The sequence below is a fragment of the Dermacentor silvarum genome, chromosome 1 (assembly GCF_013339745.2).
Source record: "Dermacentor silvarum isolate Dsil-2018 chromosome 1, BIME_Dsil_1.4, whole genome shotgun sequence".
Classification (NCBI taxonomy): Eukaryota; Metazoa; Arthropoda; class Arachnida; order Ixodida; family Ixodidae; genus Dermacentor; species Dermacentor silvarum.
In genome coordinates this window covers 52,547,763-52,566,609 of record NC_051154.1, presented here as the reverse complement: position 1 = coordinate 52,566,609, position 18,847 = coordinate 52,547,763, and the positions used below count along the sequence as shown (strand labels likewise).

Genomic DNA, 18,847 nt, shown 5'->3' with positions numbered 1-18,847 from the left:
CAACCAAACGTTGACTGAACGCCGCCAAGAAGCTTCGTTTTCTCAAACGTACAGCTGTCATCCATACAAACTGCCTGCCTTATAGCCTCAAACATTGTTTTATTGCAACTAACTAGTTGTCATATTAATTAACGTGCTGTTTATTGAGTGATCGACTGAAGAAGCGAAGAAGAAGCGTCACAAAGTTGTTGAGGCTGTTGAGAAGCACTTGAATCAAGTGTTCCTCGCAAGCTATCTTGGTGCAGTGATGTTGTATATAGATTTCGTTAGCAAGCCTCTGAAATGAATATAATCTCATTTACCCAAAGTTCCTTCGTCTAAAACAACAACTGCGCAAGCAAACGTTTCCTTATAATCTGGATGCGGTACTTGAATGGTACTGTTTTACCTTGTAGAGCTTTCTCTATAATAGCCCCCCCCCCTCCCCCCCTTTCCACCTCTCTAACCTAAAAAGTGAGAGACAAAGACATATTAAAAAAGGAAACTAATTGCACAGAGCGGGCTTCAGTGTTACTTAAGGTAAGCAGTAATCTTAAGATTGGCACTAGGATGTTTAAGTGAATACATAAAATGTTGGTTAATTAATATTTAAATGTAGGCCAATTGAAATGCTCAAGACTAAAACAGAGAAACGGCTGCGATGCATACTTGGTCCCACTCGCGTACAGGCTGCCGCTATCTATGTATTTTAATTTCTGACGCCATTTCATTGGGATGACTGGCTTATAGTACACGTTTCAGCCTATCCCAGCTCGATGTAACTCACTCATTTTTTTTTCATAAGATAACTTTGCACTAAGCAACTACCTTGTGCGAATAAGAATAACTCTGACAGCCGCGGTAAAGATAACTTTCACAGAAAAACTCAGTTCAAGGTGGCTTCATTACTAGGGCGCGTTATCCCACAAAGGGCCGGTTCTTGTAAAGACAACAACACACCGACACGACTACTTACGTACGCATACCTCTTCAGACAGGTAAACATACAACACGTCCACTAGTGGCGCACCGACGGGGGGGGGGGGGGGGGGGAAGGGGGGGGCGGAAGGGTTTCGGGGGTTCTAACTAAACCCCCCCCCCCCCTCCACTGAGGCCGAGTTAGCGCCCCCCCCCCCCCCCCCAACACACACACACACACACACCTCACGCGTCCAGCCTCACCATCTAACGTGTGCCTTCAGTGCTCTGTTAACATTGTCATTACAATTCAGGAGGTGGCTTGAGGTCCAATTTTCCTGATTAACAAAAACACTCTATCATTGTCTTGTATATATTCATTCACTTTGAATTACTTTGAGTAAAACGCTGAAGACGTAAACATCGTCATCATCCTTGGTGTCATTATTATTATAATCATTAGGCATTTTATTTGCTGTTGGATTCCTTTGGCTAAAGCAAGGGAAATTGCATAATATGCAAAGTGCTTGCTCCCCCCCCCCCCCCCCCCAAGAAAAAAAAATCTAACGCCCCCCTGGCAGGAATCCTGGGTGCGCTACTGACGTCCACACATTTGCACAGATGGGCAGTTGCGTATTGCACAGACTACGCGTACTGCAAATTAGATTGCCCGGTTTGAAGTCAAGAAGAGCAAGGTTTTGGCGCTGCGCGCTCAGTAATCGAAATAAGAGATTGCATCAATGACGCCTAGACCAAGTGGGAAAGCTTGATCAGAAGTTTTTAATATTACGCAATCAGTCTAGCGTGCGTTCAGAACTTTGTAACAGCACTGTCGGAAAGCCCCATGAAGCATAGGAACTTTCCAGAATTTTCCTCCCCCACGCCTCCGCGTCTCTTACTACACTAGCTATACGCTATTGGCGCATATACATGATCCTAGAGTGTTAAACGTGATCTCGTGTATACAAAACACCAACGGGCACATCACCTTCAATCATCCATGTTCCTGTTTATTTTCCTGAAGACGCTGCGCTGCATACATGATCCTAAGGTGTCTTTACGGTCATCTCTATAGTAAATATCAACGGCCGCATTCCCTCCGACCACCTGTAGTTCTGCTTTTTTTTTTTTTTTTTAACAATGCTGCGCGACAAATTGGCTCCCATGATGCCAGAGCCGAGGGGAGGCCTAGCGCTACAGCACCTCAATCCAGCGCTGACGATTGTGCTACTGCATGTTTTAGCGTTCATATTCCGCAAAGGAATGACCCGCGTAGCTGGTCTGCTGCACTTTCCATTTCTTGTGGCCGACGCTGATTAATGGGCACGTTGTCCTAATGAGTCCTACAGCACGGCTAATGTGCTGCATAATCTAGTGACAGAATCCGCGGCAGGGCGAGGCCGTCTGGGACCATTTCTGACGGAATCGATTTGCGGCGAATTTGTGCACGTCTGTGTGAGAGCCGACGCTGAAGGTCACGTGGAAGAGGCGACCGTGACCGAGTGCCGTTCTTTGCACAGCTGCTCCGGCAGGTAGGATCGTAATAGGACTATGCCACGCACACCGGCTCGACGAGAGTTCGGGGGCAGGGCTCTTTTCATCGGGAAATTCGCGTATCGCAAACAAGCAGGCTTACGTGCATCGCAGCATGTGCGGTGAGATGAATAAATCGGTAAAGGACAGCGAGCATCCGTACGGAAAACACATCGTATTCCTTAGAGGTAACTTTTGCTGAATACGACGGAGGAGAAGGGTAGCTTCTAGGTAAATGAGCGGTTGTCTGATTTTTATTTTATTTTTCTCCATATTATTGTCAGTGCGTGGCATAAATAGTTCTTGCGCTTTGTTATATTTACATATCGAGTGCGGTTATCAATTACTTTCGGACAACATAACACATACAAAGCATCGTGTTGCCCAATAAGTTATGTCGGAGTTGCATATTTTTTTGTCTTTCTTTATTTTTCTATATGCCCACGATGTTCGGATCATCAGCAAATAATAAAATAGAAACCGAGAATTATATCTTTATTGGAACGTAGCCAGGCCACTGCTCGGTCGCTGCTAAAGAATACACTTCTTGTTTCTTGACATCTTAGGTATACCAGAAGTTATTTACTTACATTTATGAAGTCGTGCAACCGAAGCTGTGGGAAAGCTTATCCGATTTCCGCTTCTTTACCCTCTTTAACGCGACTTGATGTGTTAGCGAAAAGCTTGACCGATTTCCGTAATAGGCACCTTTTACAGCGTTAATGATACATGCTCACGCGGTGGCGCCGTTTTCATCACAGGTTCAGCTCTTTACTGCCGGTCAGTTCACTTCGCAAATAGATAACCGTAGGCGTCTAAATAAAAATTAATTTGATAGCGAGTACCAGCACACTGTCTGAGTGAGTGGGTTTAACGTCGTAGTGCAGCTGTTGCGCTTGGTGAGGCGATATAGCGGATAATTTATGTTTTGCGCCATAAACGCTACACCAAGCCACTTCTTGTGTTCGGTCCATCAACTCTGTTCCTCTGTTTTCGCATGTCTTCCTTCAGTGGGCCTCTTTGAAGTCAAGGCTATAGGTGGTGAGAATTGCACTGCCACTGAACCTGAGTGGTGCTGTTGCGCGCTAATATCCATATGGCTTGTATATGAAGAGGAGGAGGAAAGAAAAAGGCAGAAGGCAGGGAGGTTAACAAGAATAAAGTCCGGTTGGCTACCCTACAGCGGGGGAATGGAAAAGGGGAAACAAAGATGACAGGGCGAGAGAGGAGGGAAGGAAAGAGGAAATTAGCGGTGACTTCGCTGACGCGCGTGTTATTGCACTATAATAGTCACAGACGTTGACACAAGCCCGTCGTCCTCAAGAAGCACAAAAGTGCCTTCACCGCTTTATGGGCCGACGAGCGATGGGGGCGGTGTTCCAGCAGCAGCTGCACGGAAAGCGTCCGATTGTCCAGTTTTTTTTTTTTTTTTTTTTTTTTTTTTTTTTTTTTTTTTTTTTTTTTTTAGCGCGTTAGCAAGTTCTTGTCTTTCTGGGGCATATCGTGGACAGTGGCACAGCAGGTGGTCGATAGTTTCGTCGGTGCCGCAGACCTCACATGCTGCACTGTCGGTCACTCCAATTAATGTAGAGTATGCCTTTGTGAAGGCATACTCTACATTATCGTAACCTAACCTAACCTAACCTAACCAAAGGCGACAGAGAAGCGAAGCTTCACGTCGAGGAAGTCCGAATGGAGGTCGGAGCTGCAGTGAGGGGTTTAATCGATGCAGTCGTGTAAGTGCTAAGTTTGGCGAGTTCCACTCGGTCAGTGAGAGACTGAGTGCCAGGTGTCGAAGCTGCCTTGGGGCGTCTGTCCTCGAAAGCGGAATTGGAACGCTGTGCTCTTCTTGGAGGGATGTGCGAGCAGCGTTATCTGCGGAATCATTGCCACTGATTCCACAATGACCAGGTACTCATTGAAAGACAACCTCGTGGCTTTTTTGTAGGACGTGATGGTGAAGTTTCGCGGTTTCGTATGTCAGCTGTTCATGACATCCGCGTCGGAGAACTGACTGTGTGCACTGTAATGCCGGTTTTATATGAAGAAATGACGAAATACTAAGGGGGCTAGCGTGCACTTTTACAGCGTGCTGAAGTGAGTCTGAAAACATTTGATCACTATTCAAATACCCAAATTATTGCTTGTGACCTACAAGCCTTAACAACAGCAGCTATCTATACATAGCCGTGTATTTGCAAGTACTATAGGTTAGATTGTATACTAAACTGTATGCCAATTAGGCACCCTCTATAATATTCGGCCGTTCTGTACCATTCACATTAAGAGCCCGTATTCTGTTTCTTTTTGATGAGCAAGAAAAAAAATATTTCATAGCGAATAGTCCGCTATGAAAATAGTTTTGCGACAGCATCACGATGAACGTAGTAAACGATCATCGGTCCAGGTATCGCTTCTTCAAGCAAGCTAATCTAACAAGAAAGGCAAGATTTCGAAAAAAAAAAGTATAGAACGGATGAAGCACAGGAAATTAGAAATACTTTGTAGTAGGTTGTCTTGACGTCGACCCGCTAGTATACTGCTGTGATCCGATTAGCTAAATCTCCGATCTATCGTACAACATGTGCGCGTGGCGCTAGTCGTCCATTTTCAGCTGGGAAGAAAATTGCTGACTAAGGCAAACCTTTGAGTGACCAACTCATCAGCGTAGCAGCTGCGCCGAATGACCGAAAGATTTTGGTATTAAACCAAAGCGCAAGGGACGGCGGCGGTTTCCGTATAGCGGCTGGTCGCGGGCGCCGTTCAGCACGGCTGGCATGGCACCGTATAGTGTATCCTAACTGCCGCTCTCAAGCCGTGCCGGCTAATGGTACTATCAGTGTGCATTTAGGCACGGTCGGGCACAACGGTGCGCCTATATCGCTCGGGGCCAAGATCACTGCGACGCATGCTCGCTTGGCGCATATATCCTTCGACCAGGAACCCTCCTGTCCTACCGGCGAGGAGAACGCGTCGAAACGTTGCGCAGCACGCACGCACGCTCTCAGGCGGCCGCCGGCGACGAGCGCGCGCATCTTGCCGATAAGTGCGCCGGCTACGAGACATCGGCTGCCAAACAATGAAGATCGATCGGTGCGGCAGCGCATGAAGGGGGCGCATCTCGTGCTGCGGTTGTCGCCTCCCCCAGCCGCCCACTCCTCCATCGCCCACTTTTCCCCCGCGGCGACGGACGGAGCCAACGCGGAGGGCACTTCGGCGAAACGAGTTGGTCCCGATACGCGTCGACCGCTTGCTATAACGGGGTCAAGTGCAGTTGACGACTGGTTTATACGAGGGGCTGCGGTGGCACAGTCAGCGAAAATACCGGCTTATTTCGGGACGACAAGGAGGCCGGGCTTATCTGAGAAAGGAGTTTCATTGGCTCGATATGATGAGCTAGACGAGCAGTTGCAATTTATGACCTAAAGCCCTAACTTGAGTGCGGTAGTGAGCACTCTCTAATAAGATTTTACCAGGGTGGCTTACAAGCCGTACAGTAACCGGGTATGTACTACGCCATGAGTCGTCGTCGGTGAAGGCAGCTTTACGGAGACCACTGCGAACGTCCGAACCTCCTGATACCGCGTTAGGGCAAGATATGCAATCCCGGTACAGGAGTACAGGAGGCATACATGAATATCTTGGCAAATATTTACAAAGATTCCACAGCTACCTTGGTTCTCCGCAAGAAAAGTAGAAAGTTACCTATCAAGAAAGGGGTCAGGCAAGGAGACACAATCTCTCCAATGCTGTTCACTGCATGCTTAGAAGTATTCAAGCTCTTAGACTGGGAACGCTTAGGAGTGATGATCAACGGCGAATATCTTAACAACTTTTGGTTTGCAGATGACAGTGTTGTATTCAGCAACAATGTGGACGAATTACAACAAATGATTGAGGAGCTTAACCGAGAAAGTGTAAGAGTGCGGTTGAAGATTATTATACAGAAGACAAAGGTAATCTTCCATAGCCTGGCAAGGGAACAACAATTCTGGATCGCCAGTCAGCATCTATAGAGTCTGTAAAGGAGTACGTTTATCTAGGTCAATTACTCACAGGGGACCCTGATCATGAGAAGGAAATTTACACAAGAATAAAATTGGGTTGGAGTGCATACGGCAGGCATTGGCAAATCCTGACTGGGAGCTTACCACTGCCGTTGAAAAGAAAAGTGTACAATCATTGCAGTCTGCCGGTGCTAACATATGGCGCAGAAACTTGGAGGTGAGTATGAACGAGTCATACTTGTGGCTAAACACGACTTGACATGTGTAAAACTCAGCACTCGTTCATTGATTTCAAACTAGTTTTCCGTGCCAGCTGGCCAAGTCACTTACAGATAGCGTTGTTCCCTTTGTGTCGTCTGCCTTATATTACTGTGTTGCGTCCAATAAAAAAATCCCTTGATAGTCAGCGCGTTGTCCGGTCCATTTTTCATACGTCCGGTCCTCTGTGCTTTTTCGCCATAATGTACGTAAACCAACAAGCCCAGCTAAGAAACCTCGTGTCACCGAAGTGTTCATTCTGCGCTACACTGTGCCCGCGACATGTAATCAGCGTGTAGTTCGGACAAGGGAGCTCTCGCTTAAGCAATGGCAGGCCGCGTAACTAAAGCCCTATCCTCTGCGACAGGTTGTAAGAACCTGCATTTGCTTTCGGCAACGGGGGCCGCGTAACCACTGCGTATCGCCGCCAACATTACGCCAGAGGTAGGTCGTCTCACAGTCGAACGGTTAACAGGCGAACGGTTAACAGGAGAACTGTGAACAGGCGAACGGTTAAGGACGAGAATTATGTAAAAGTACTATAAATTAGATGAATATCAGCTAGGACACAGGTGACGGCATTTGTGGTGTATGAGTGAAACGTTCGTGACAGTGAGAGGCGTCCTGCACTGCAATACTTATCGTCGCCTAGTACGTATCTCAAATGTTCATTTGAATCACTGTTTGAGATAGCTCTCAGGGAAGTTAGATATCTGTGGCATCCACTTCATTCGAGGCTCTCATTCGTCTGTCATTCATGAGACACGGAATGCGATGTATCTTCGCAGACGGAAAATGATTCCCGTTGCAATAATAAGTCATCATGTTGATCTTCCTTCCCCTTTCATTACCGTTCGTCAAAACTGCCTCAAAGCTTCCTACGGCCGCTTGTAAGCGCGAAACACGCTTCTTCCTCCATTTTTTTTTCAGCGCTCTGCTTGCTTTAACGCATGGTACAACTATATAACCAATTTGTGCGATGAAGGAATGTGACCGATCGCAGGTGTTCACTTCCTGCGGAGTCCTGAGTGGCGGGGGAACTTAGAGAAGGTCCAAGTTATGGAAAGTAGATTACAGGCTTTCTGCTGCTTATAAAACAACACCAGGCTGTTCACCACGGTATGGTCTAACCTCAGCAGGCTAAAACGTCATGTTCAAAAACTATTTCAGAATACAAACAAACTCGCACGTTGCCTGTGCATGTTAATTTTGTACGTGTGTCCTATAGGTATGAATCCGTCATTTCATTGTTTCCCTCGTCATCGGGAGTAGCAGCATAGTGGGCGTATATGGCCAGGCAAACATCTCTAGCACCCATTAAAAAAAGGTATCTCACTCTATTTCAGAAAATTTGTTGGGCACGGCGTTCAAAAGGAGCTTCAATTCATCGGAGCCTGTAGTCATCGACAAGAGCAACTGCGGAAAGTACAACTTGGCGATGCCAACAGCAGTGCCTCCCTGATATGTACGCCGCGGCGTTAAAAGCCTTATTTTCACGCGGCTGTTTAACGCGGTAACACCAGCTGTCAGAAAGAGGACCACGGCCTCGTGACATGGAAGGGCGACGCTGGCGTGTGAAAGCGATATCAAGGCTCGGAATGGATATCCTCTTTTATTCTTTAGACAAAAGAGAGAAATAGATAGAAGAAAGAAGGAAAAAGAAGGCACCAAATGCACAATAAAGGGCGCCAGCTTTTTTTCGCTGATCCTCATGCACTGCAACCGCGCTCCTGCAAGCCGAGGCAGCGAATATAAGGAGTCAGAGTGCGGTTTCATACGAACCTCCTACTCGTTGCCAGTGATGTTCCCTCTAGACTCAGCAAGGCTATGTGGCGAGCAAAAATCGCTTCTAGGCGAGGAATATTCGAGGAGACAGTGACAAGTCACGGCTCGCACGTGCCACTTCATGCAGAATATCATCGCGCCTTGACAGCCTCACTTGCGAAGCTCCGTACGTGAAACGAAGCTCTTCAACAGAGCCGGCGAGGAGGCAGACTTTCATTACGAGCGAACCTAATAAACATATCTGCGAGGAGCCCTCAAAGAAAAAAAAGAAAAAAAAAAAAGAAACGAAGGAGCCCACGAACAGCGGCCCGCCGCGGCGTCTTCATCCTCGTATTCCACGACAGCCGTCACCGAGCAACCGGGCACCGCGCAAACATGCGCGCACGGGTGGCGCGGCCGAAACTGAATCACGTGGAGCGTGGGACTGCGACGGGCACGGCGGGAAACGCGCAAGAATTTAAGTCCTCCTTCCACTTTCTCGAGGACACTTAAACTCGATGTGACAGTTTTCGTCCCTCTGAAATTCCCGGCATGTTTTAGTTCGCGACACGAGCGAAAGGCGCCGTTACGGCTTGTCGTTTCTCCCGGGAGATATATCAAATTCCTGAAAGCGGGTCAGCCTTTTCCTCTGTCAACCTTCGTCCAGGCTCTGCGCTGCGCCCCCTCGTCGTTCACTGCCTTGTTCTTTTCCTCTTTTGGTCCTTTGCCGCCCCGCCCACATTTGCTGCTGCTCTTACGTCGAGATTCTCGGCGAGCGTCAGTCTTCATCCGGACAATAGGCGGAAGAAGACCGAGAGTGCCAAGACATAACAAAGAGAGAGAAGAAAGTTTCGCAATCGCTCAGGAGCCTCAAGACGAGTTCAGCCTTCCCATCGTCGTGAACTTTGTATTCCTCGTGCATTTTATGGAATTGTCCAGGGACAGGCACTTTGGTTTTTGTGCTTTGTTCCTATAGTCGGCGTTTGGTCAATAATGAGCAATCTAAGACCTTACAAGAGGACACTAAGTGGACGAGCTTGCGCCTTTGTTTATTGGAACATTTATTTGTACAATAATTTTCGAGGAGAAAGAAGAGCTTATACAGTCGTTGAGGCAAGCAGGACCTCTAAGACGAGCGTAACTTGAGCGAAACATACGAGCCAGTTCCGTTCGACATGAGGCGCGCCCCAAGAGCTCAGAAAGGACGTCTGTTTGTGTTTCCCCTCGCCGGCCTCGTCTCGGCACAAGGACGTATAGCACATGTGTAACATAACATAGAGAGAGCCGCTTTGTCGCTGTCTTGTTTTCCCCTCCTGGACGAGCTTTGGCAACCTTCACGAGGGCTGTTTGTTTTATTTGCCTGTAGGCATTGGACCGATGCGCCGACGCGCTCGAGCGAAGAAATTGAGTCGCGGAATCCATCTTCCTTCGGAGTATTTTCAGCTGGAAAGTCCTGGGCTAAATTCCGCGCCTTTCATTCCTTTTTCCCGCCGTTCCTGTTACAGCTCGGCTCGACAGGCACAGTGCGCCTGTCGGCCTGCGCCCCCACAGCCACTCTGTAAATATAAACGGGCGTGTTATGTGCACGGCTTAGGACCTACCAATGCGGCTGTGGCCCAAATCGCCTCAGGGAAGTGACAAAAAATTGCAATAGAGAGAGAGAGGGAGAGAAAGGCGAGTACAACAGACTATGAAAGTTTGTTTAGGATAGGCGGAACGAAGTTATAGGTATATGCATGGGCAGCTCGCTATACGCATGCAATCCTTCGGCGTAGCGTTATTTCTTTAGGCAGCAGCCAGGCCCTCCTCGGTCCAGTTTGATTCGCGTCCCCAGAAAGCCTGAGCGCACTCGGAACGAACATTTGCGCACTCCTTTACGCAACGTCTCCCTGAGTCGCGTGGAAAGCGTGCCGCCGTGCGGAGTACATATCTGCGGTTTTCTGTACCTCTACGCTTTCTGTTGCAGTGCGCGCGCAGTGCCTAGCTTGATTTGTTTGCCGGCTCTTTTTGCGTAGGTCGGTTGTTGCCGCTGCTTTCTAAACAGCAACATCAAGTGGGGCATTGCACCTGACAGGGCTCCCTTCCTCGTGACTTGTGTTTCACGCACAGCGCAGTACGCTGAGCGGTCTCACGAGCGTCTCCGCCGCGCTCATTTCCAGCACCGGCAACGCGTCAAGCGAGGACAAAGAGTCCTTTACGAGGTGTGAGCCAGCGGTGGCAAACAGGCGGGGTAGCGCGGAGCGTCCCTGTATATAGCGTGCCAAGCTTCTAACGACCGCCTGTTTCTCACGAAACGCGCGCGGCGCGTTCTCGTGGGCCAAACTCGACTCACGCCACACACTCGCGTGCGTAGGAGGGGGGAGAGGCCGACCCCTTGCGCTCCACAGACAGGCCGGCAGGTCCACTTCTGAAGCTCCTTTTGTTTGAAAACTGGAACGGGCAAGTAATCCCAGTTGGCGTGATCGGGCACGATTGCGCGCCGCTCCTTTCTACAATGGAACACTTTCGCTCACTCGGAGGCGCCGAGAGAATAAATGACCGGAGGCGCGCGTGAACCGCCTGCTCGGGCTCTGTTTCAAGCGGCCGACGGCGCGTCCTCGGTGAAAGTGGCCGGCGGCCCGGGGGTTCAACAAGCGCGCGCGATATGGGGCCGCGATGAATGGCGCCGCCCCGGCAGCCGGCGGGCGCGGACCGAGAGCGTCTTCGCGCCCAGATTCGGCCGCGCCGGGCTGTATCATTTCTGCGGGGCCCGGGCTGGCTCCCGCCGCTCTCCAGATGCTACGAGAAGCGGAGGAAGCGTTCGCAAGAGCAAGGCGGCCAAAGAGAAAGGAAACGCGCTCGGAGATGGAGAGCTCCTGGGGCGCGAACAAGGGCGCTAAGCAGCCGCCGGGGCGATGGGTGCCAAAGGTGAGCGCTGGCGCCGAGAATAGAAAAGGAAGAAAGGCGGCTAGGGAGAGACAAAAAGAGCCCCGAATCGAAGCGGGGCAGACCGCCCCTTCTTTACAGCTAGCCCGTTTCACGAGGGAAGAGTGGCCAATTTGGGCCTTTTTGAGTCGGAAATGAGAATTCTGCCGAGCAACAATCTCATTTGTCTCACGATAAATGTGGTGCCTTGTGTTCGAGCTTCTAGGGCCTCCAACCCCTCTCGCCCCTTTACCACTCCCCGTCGGAACGCCCCCTTCCTTTTTTTTTTTTTTTGTCACTTGGCCATGAGGGTTTTTTACGCGACACCTTCGCCGCTCTTTACTGCGCCCCACTTTTTGTTTCATGTGTCTCTTTTCTCTAGCTGCCTTTCCAAGACTGCTCGGGAGCGTCATAAGGCGAACGAGAAATGCGACTGGAGCAATGTCTCGAAGCAACGCTGGAATTTCCGGGCGGGTAGTGTGGCACTTCTGGGAGCTTTTTCGTGCTCTTCGTTTTCTCATATTTCGCTGTCGATTTCTGTTGCTGCAGAAAGTGCATATGCCTCGGCAGAAAGCAACAATTGGCGCTTCTCTAGCGACGCACCGACGCACAAAAAAAAAAAAAAAAAGCTTTGCCAGAGGCGTGAAAGAAACAATGAAAGAACGCCCGTGAGGGAGGCCCATCGCCTCTGCTCGAATCAAGCAGCTGTTCCAGAAAGTGGAGCGTTTTTGTCTCGAGGCCGCATTTCAGTAAGCTGTAAGTGGAGATTGATATTCCAGCGTCAAGTCTCCGTGAAAAGCTAAAATTCGGGCCTTGGCTGCGCTCTATTTTACCGCAGTTACTGTCGTTGCAGAATAAGCCTAGCTGGGGCAGTATAACAGGCAAAGCCTAACCTTTGATAATGATTATGTTGTTGATAATCATCATAATCATGAACATCTACATAAAGAGATTGGAATTGATTTTTGTCGCTTCCTTTCTGCGTTTTCGTTCCGGAGTGCACCTGTCTTCCTGCACAGCCTCACTGTGGCTCACCAGGGGCGCTATAACGTAAAATGATTACAAACTGTTTTGATTCCAATTTCTGCAATCAGCCTCCACGATTGGTCAAAACATTTTCGGGCCACTCCCAACTTCGCCTGTCTGTCACGCGACGTCACGAAAACCGCGATAGCTTCCCATCCGATATAACGTGTACACACTGATTATGCATGATTAAACCGCACAAAAGAAAAATAATCATTCCTGATTCGACGCCTTTTCACCATTCGCCCTCTGCTATAGGTATAATGGTTTCTGGCTACGCCCACTTCGCCTGTCTGTCACGCGACCTCACAAAACTGCGAAAACTCATCACGTCAAAGTGACGTGTACGCGAAAAAATGCATTAATATGCCGAACAAAATTGAAAAAATTTCTGAATAGCCACAGACTGCCCCGTTCCGAAAGGAATCGGTGTTCCGAAAGGAATCACTCAGGCCCTCGCTACTCACACCTGCCGGTGAGCATGTATTTATTTGCGCATGATAAACCTTTTTGCGCCGCCGTAAAACGTTATCGAGCACTTTCGGCATGCATGCGACATCGCTCTGCCAACTCTTCCTTGCTGAGGATCCGTTTTAGTGGCATTCTTATTCTTCCGTTGCACACCGGCGCGATTTTCGACCAGCCACCGCAAGCTAAGTAAGGCGAAGCGGACCAATCGGAGAAGCCGGCACCACCCTCTTCATGCGGTTATCTATTTTCACTGTGCTGGCTCAGCCCCATCGAAACCCTCTCCACTAGAGCGTGCTCCTCGCCTCTTGCCAGCCAATTAGATAAGAAAAAATGCTGAATGTAGACAATATTATTGATTTTGAAAGCGAACAAAGGTGACCTCCTATAAACGAGGCGAGTGTTTGATTGGGTTGTTCAGACAACGCTGCGGGTCACCGCCCGATGCTCGCGTTGGTGGTTACGTAAATTTGACGTCAAGAGTTTGGAATCAAAACAGTTTGGAATCATTTTACGTTATAGCGCCCCAGGACGCATTACTTAGGTTGCTCCAGCTAGCGTTAGCCGAGTTAGCTGTTAAAAGAAAAAAAGAATATTTAAAAATATGGGGCAAAATACGATCGTAAGACATAAGTTGTTCGGTAGCCAGGCTTATGACGACCGAGCAACGTAGGTCTTATAATCGTATATTGCACTATGTTTCTTTTTTATCATTTTTTTTCTTTAAACAGCTCGGCTAACGTTAGCAGGGACACACGGTAGAGACAGAGCAGGAAGGGCCAGCAGCACATGGGATCAAGTATGGGGCAGTTTTTTTTTTTAATACATGCCTTTATTTTCTCGCAGCAAGCACTGCGAATTATAGTGGCTTCATTCTACGGGTTATCTCTGAATGCATATAAGTACTTTAGTAGGCCCGTGTAATGAATTCAATATTACTTTGGCTCAAGAAGGCCCACCCGAGCCCAAGACAGAGGAGACCGAGTAGGCTGAGCCTGGCCCGGGGGTAGGATCGGGTGTGCGCTTTACGGTCTACTTGAGTCTACGCAGATAGTCTACGCAGATAGTCTACGCAGATAGTCTACGCAGATAGTCTACGCAGATAGTCTACGCAGATAGTCTACGCAGCAATGGAACGAAAAGAACACGAACACATTGAAGGCTTTTGATATGGCTTCGCCACCTACAACTTATGAGTGCAGTGAAGCAAACCGATAAAACGAAGGAGCATATTTCTTTCAGGAAGCTTGCCACCGAATTGTAGAAAGACAAACATTCGCAATCACCACGGCGAAACTGAAAGCCTCTATGTGACTGTGGAGAACCACCAATTTTCGACGCTGAGCCCTCTCCTGTTTAACAATATGACGGATATTATGACGGAGTACTTTCTAGAGGCAGCTACGTAGAGTATTATCTGCAGAGATGACGTTACCATAGATTGATCATGGAAACAAACAGCTAAAGCACAGTTGGAGTATTGGAGGGAATTAAAAAGGTTTCGGGATCGACTGAAGCAACGCCGAAGGCAAAACCTCAAGCTGCGAATTGCTTCGCACCTTTACCGCTGCGAAGTAACTTTACTGTGCTGCCTCTAGCTAGGAGTTGTTCTCATGAAAGCTTACTTTTTCTTCATTGGAATGACAGACACGCCCACATGTGACTTGTGCCAGGGGCAATATAACTCGTGTTACGCATTTGGATGCCTTATGGCGTCCAGTCCGACGTTCTTCATATAAAACGGCTGGATTACAGACCATTTCTTAGACGATGGCCTCAGGCATTGCCGGCTCACAAAACAACGCGGACATTGCTATAGTTTCTGAAATCGAATGGCCTGAGTGATCAATTGTAGGTGTGATGGGCAGCCCATATACGTGTGTGTACTGGGAGCACTTCCCTTCCTCCCTCTCCCTTCACTCTATTTATCTCCTTCATCCTCTGTAGGTTAGTAAACCGGACACGATGTAAGATGCCAAGAAGTACAGTAGTAATTTTGATGTCTACTTACCATGAGATACTATTTTTTGCCCTAAGGACCTCGAAAGGAAGCATTTAGAATGTGCGAGCACAAAATCTTGCGTGCACAGAAAAATAAATGAGCAAGAGTTTAGGGTGGGTTGTCCTGGAGGCGTTACAGAACTATGCGTGGAGACTGGATGGTGTGTGCAAGGGTGCTACTTGCATTCGCAGTTGGCGTCTCTTTTGCGAGTGCGGGTCGATAAAGATAAGACTGCAAGTTCGGATCGGGCGTTTTTCTTCTCCCATTTTTTTTTTTTTTTTTTTTTTTTGCAGTCGGCTAGAGCCTGTGCGGGAAGTCAGAGCGAGCGGTGAATGCTGTCTTTGTTGGTGTGTAGTCACAGAGAAGCAAAAAAAAAAAAGAGCAAATTAAAAAAAAAAGGCGATAGAGAGAGAAATGAAGGAAACCAGCACACACATGCACGTTGCTATACGTGTTTCCTTGTTTTTTCATGACTAGGTCGCCTTAGTGCATACAACAGCGTGGTTTACCAACTCGTACGAACTGCCCACCTTCTTAGGACGAAATAGATTTCATCGTGCGCCTGAAGACATGAACCCCTGATCTCTGGGTCTGGACACCATCTTCTCAGGCCTCGATACCACGGCATTGCATATGCTCGTTTCTCTGTGCCATGCAATGTGGAGCAAGTTGGTAAAAATTACTGATTGTGGACGGGATGTAGTACTGCTCCGCATGTACGCATGGTTAGTTTTCTCTCCGCCCATTCGTTCTCTCTTCTCATTCTTTCTCACCTTTCCGCTCGTGTAGGGTAACAGACCGGACGCGCGTCTGGTTTACCTCACTGCTTCTCATATTCGCTCTCTGTTGTTGTTCCAGCAAAACGGGTCACAATGAAATTCAAGGTGTCCCACGTAATGACATCTACGGCGGCAGAACTTGCCGCCCTCCGTGTCACTGTGAACTATGTCACTAACCAACCAGCAGAGAAATGGGTCATGTTTTGTGGCTCAAAAGCAACTCTTCACAGCCTCTAGTCTGCTTGACGTCACAGACATATGAGCAGATGATATCTGAAATAAGAAGAATAGCCATCATGGCCTGCAAAGAGGGCACAATATCATCTTTCAGTAGCTTCCGCGTCATGGTGGCATTGTCAGTAACAACCTTGCTGACCAGACTGCCCGATGTACCCACAAGGCACCCAGAATATTTCTATTACGCTGGCGAGCACGGACGCTTCAAGAGAACTTCATTTGCTTGCTCGCACAACCCAACACAAGCATTCTAGAGTTCTCCAAGCGTCTCTAATTATCGCCTACATGCCTCCTTTGTTACGACGGCAAGATGCTAACTATCCTCGCTCGCAGAGGTGCAACACTGCTCTACCACCTATGGCTTAGTGTGGCACCTAACCCACATTTACGGACGCTTATTCTTTCTTTCTTGGAATGAACGATACAGACGTACGAGAACTGTGAGTTTGAAGAAACCATCGAATACATGTTGTGCACTTGAGCACAACAGGTGTTCGATGGTTCCTTCACGCCGTCCAGCGCATCAAGCCGACGAGACTCTAGAACAATTTCTGAAACGAAAATTCTTGGGCCCTGGCCATATCCGTCGATTGCGCTACTGCAGTTTTGAAGAACACCGTCCTTAGTCCCCGATTGTAGTCCTGTTGTGCGTTCTACTACGTGCTGCACGCAGTGCTCACTCTCTCCCTATTTTATCTTTATATTCCTCCATTCCCTTATCCCCAGTGTAGGGTAGCAAACCGAACGATTGTCTGGTTGACCGTCTGATCGTCTTTCGTTTCCTTACATTCTCTCTCTTAACATAAAAACTGTAAACTACTACCTGAGTCAGGATCGTGCTTATGAAACATTTGCACCAATTTCACTGTTATGCGTAAATGAGCTAAAATGACCAAAATTGACTGCGAAGAAGCACTGGGCGTACAGCGGCGGCAAAGTGAAAAACGAAATAGAAGCTCGGAAGGAGAAGAAGACCCTCTCTGGGTTCACTTGCAGTCGCTATGAACCATCCCCCAAAGCAGCACGTCTGTGCCAATGCAAGGTGACTGGCAGTACGTGCATCACCTCACTGCACACTTAATTTTGTTCTTAATTAGTCTGCTCTCATACGTTGGATTTGGTCTTTAAAATCACCGAAGATGACATCGAAGAGAGGGCTTGGGGCCGCGGTACTGCGCACGCGCACACTGGAGGCATTTCCTTACTCTGCGGAAAAAAAAAACCCACCTTTTTTTTTCTGTTTTTGCTAATATCTAAACATAGTGAACCTAAACCAGGTAAAATTAAGATTATGTTGCTTTTCTTTTTCTAAAATTTATGTGTTGCGTTTTATTTACTTAGCCGAGCACGTTTGTTTTTCTCCTCGAAATTTCTCACAGAAACAAACAAAGAAAAACACGCAAAAAAATCTACAGCACTCAGCACACTCAGCACTTTGGAAATGAGACAGCGCCCACGTTTGCAGGAATTTGAGACAGGTATAAACGACCTACACAGAAAAAAAAAAATCGTGCCTATGCGTGTGCCCCATGCTCGGAATTTTCTTTCACGCTCGTACTCAAAAGGCGTCCTAGCGAAGTCCTTGAAGAATCGTGCCCCAACAGCCCACGATTTCCACGCGCATCTCGCAAGCTCGCGAAGGACGCGGGCGTTGCTTTTTCTTTATTTCTCGTTTGCCTAGTTGGCCTCCGTTTACCCGTTATCGTTCACGAATACTGAACAGCCTGCCAGTAATTGTAAGCCACCCTCTTCCCACTTTTCCCATCACGTTTTCTTAACATTATCCGCACAAAGTACATCGCGATGCGCGATAAATTTTGCTCCATAGAAGATAAAAAGTTGATAAGGCAGCTCATCTCTAGATCGGTGCAGCACATTCAACGACAAAAGTAAGTATACAAGCATTTCTTTGTGCTACGGCAACACCGCAAGCTTTCTCGCAAGCGAACCACGAAATACGTATATATTTGCTCATCTAGAAACGTACATTCTAGCCAGAAAGTAGGCCGAATCTTAAAAAAAAATGAAAACAAAAGAAAGAAAGCGACAGACAAGAGAAATAAAAGCATTCTTTTGCGTTCTCTTAATTTCTGACGTATAATGAACCAACATGTCCAACAACATGTCTTATTACGCTGGGGCCTGCTGTTGCAAGCCGTCTACATATTAATTTATTAATTTATTTATTAACGATACCTTCCAGGCGCATTGAAGGGCATTGAGTAAGGGCAGTAACATACGTATTATGCAGAGCAGAAAAAAAAGTAAACATCAAATACAAAGGTAACAAATGTAGTACATGCAAAGGTTAGAAACAGAGTCATAATGCACTGAATAATCATTACATAATATTAGGAGTAATGCGCATTCAGGTGATTGCGAAATGTTTCGCGGTTCAATATGGATGCTGCGTGGCCCGGAAGATCGTTCCAATGTGCAATAGCCCGAGGCAAGGTAGATGAGTTAAATGCTTGCGTTTGAACGTGTGTGCGCATCAAACAACGTATAGTACTCGGAAGATGTCGTGACGTACGTTCTGGTGTGAGACCTATTGGTGTAAACGTACCCGTAAGAAAGACATAATTAAAAGAGCGACAGCGCGGCGAGTGTCTAATAGCAGAAGAGAACTGGCTTGTTTTATTCGCCTAATGCTGCAATGATGGTCGTACTTACGCTAGGTGAAAGTGGCCGCTCTATTCTGGACAGCTTCCAACATGCGGATAAGGTAATCTTGATATGGTGACCACGTGGATGAAGCGAATTCCAGTTGCGGACGAACAAAGGTTGGATAATTTCTTACATTAAAAGTTGAGTTATGGAAGTTCATATGTAAATATCCGAGCGACTTAGAGGCCTTAGAAGAAATGGATGCTACATGCGTAGACCAGGAAAGATCAGGTGTAAGATGGACGCCAAGGTATGATGAAGCGTTAGAAACTATGGTGTTGTTAACCGAATAGGAAAACTCGGAG

The 18,847-nt window shown here is 47.8% G+C and overlaps 1 protein-coding gene across 2 annotated transcripts in view; it reads right to left on the bottom strand.

The window, feature by feature from the left end:
- LOC119463119 (uncharacterized) overlaps nt 1–18,847 on the bottom strand; it is a 288,717-nt gene that overhangs the window by 178,334 nt on the left and 91,536 nt on the right. The gene's annotated exons all lie outside the window — the stretch shown is intronic.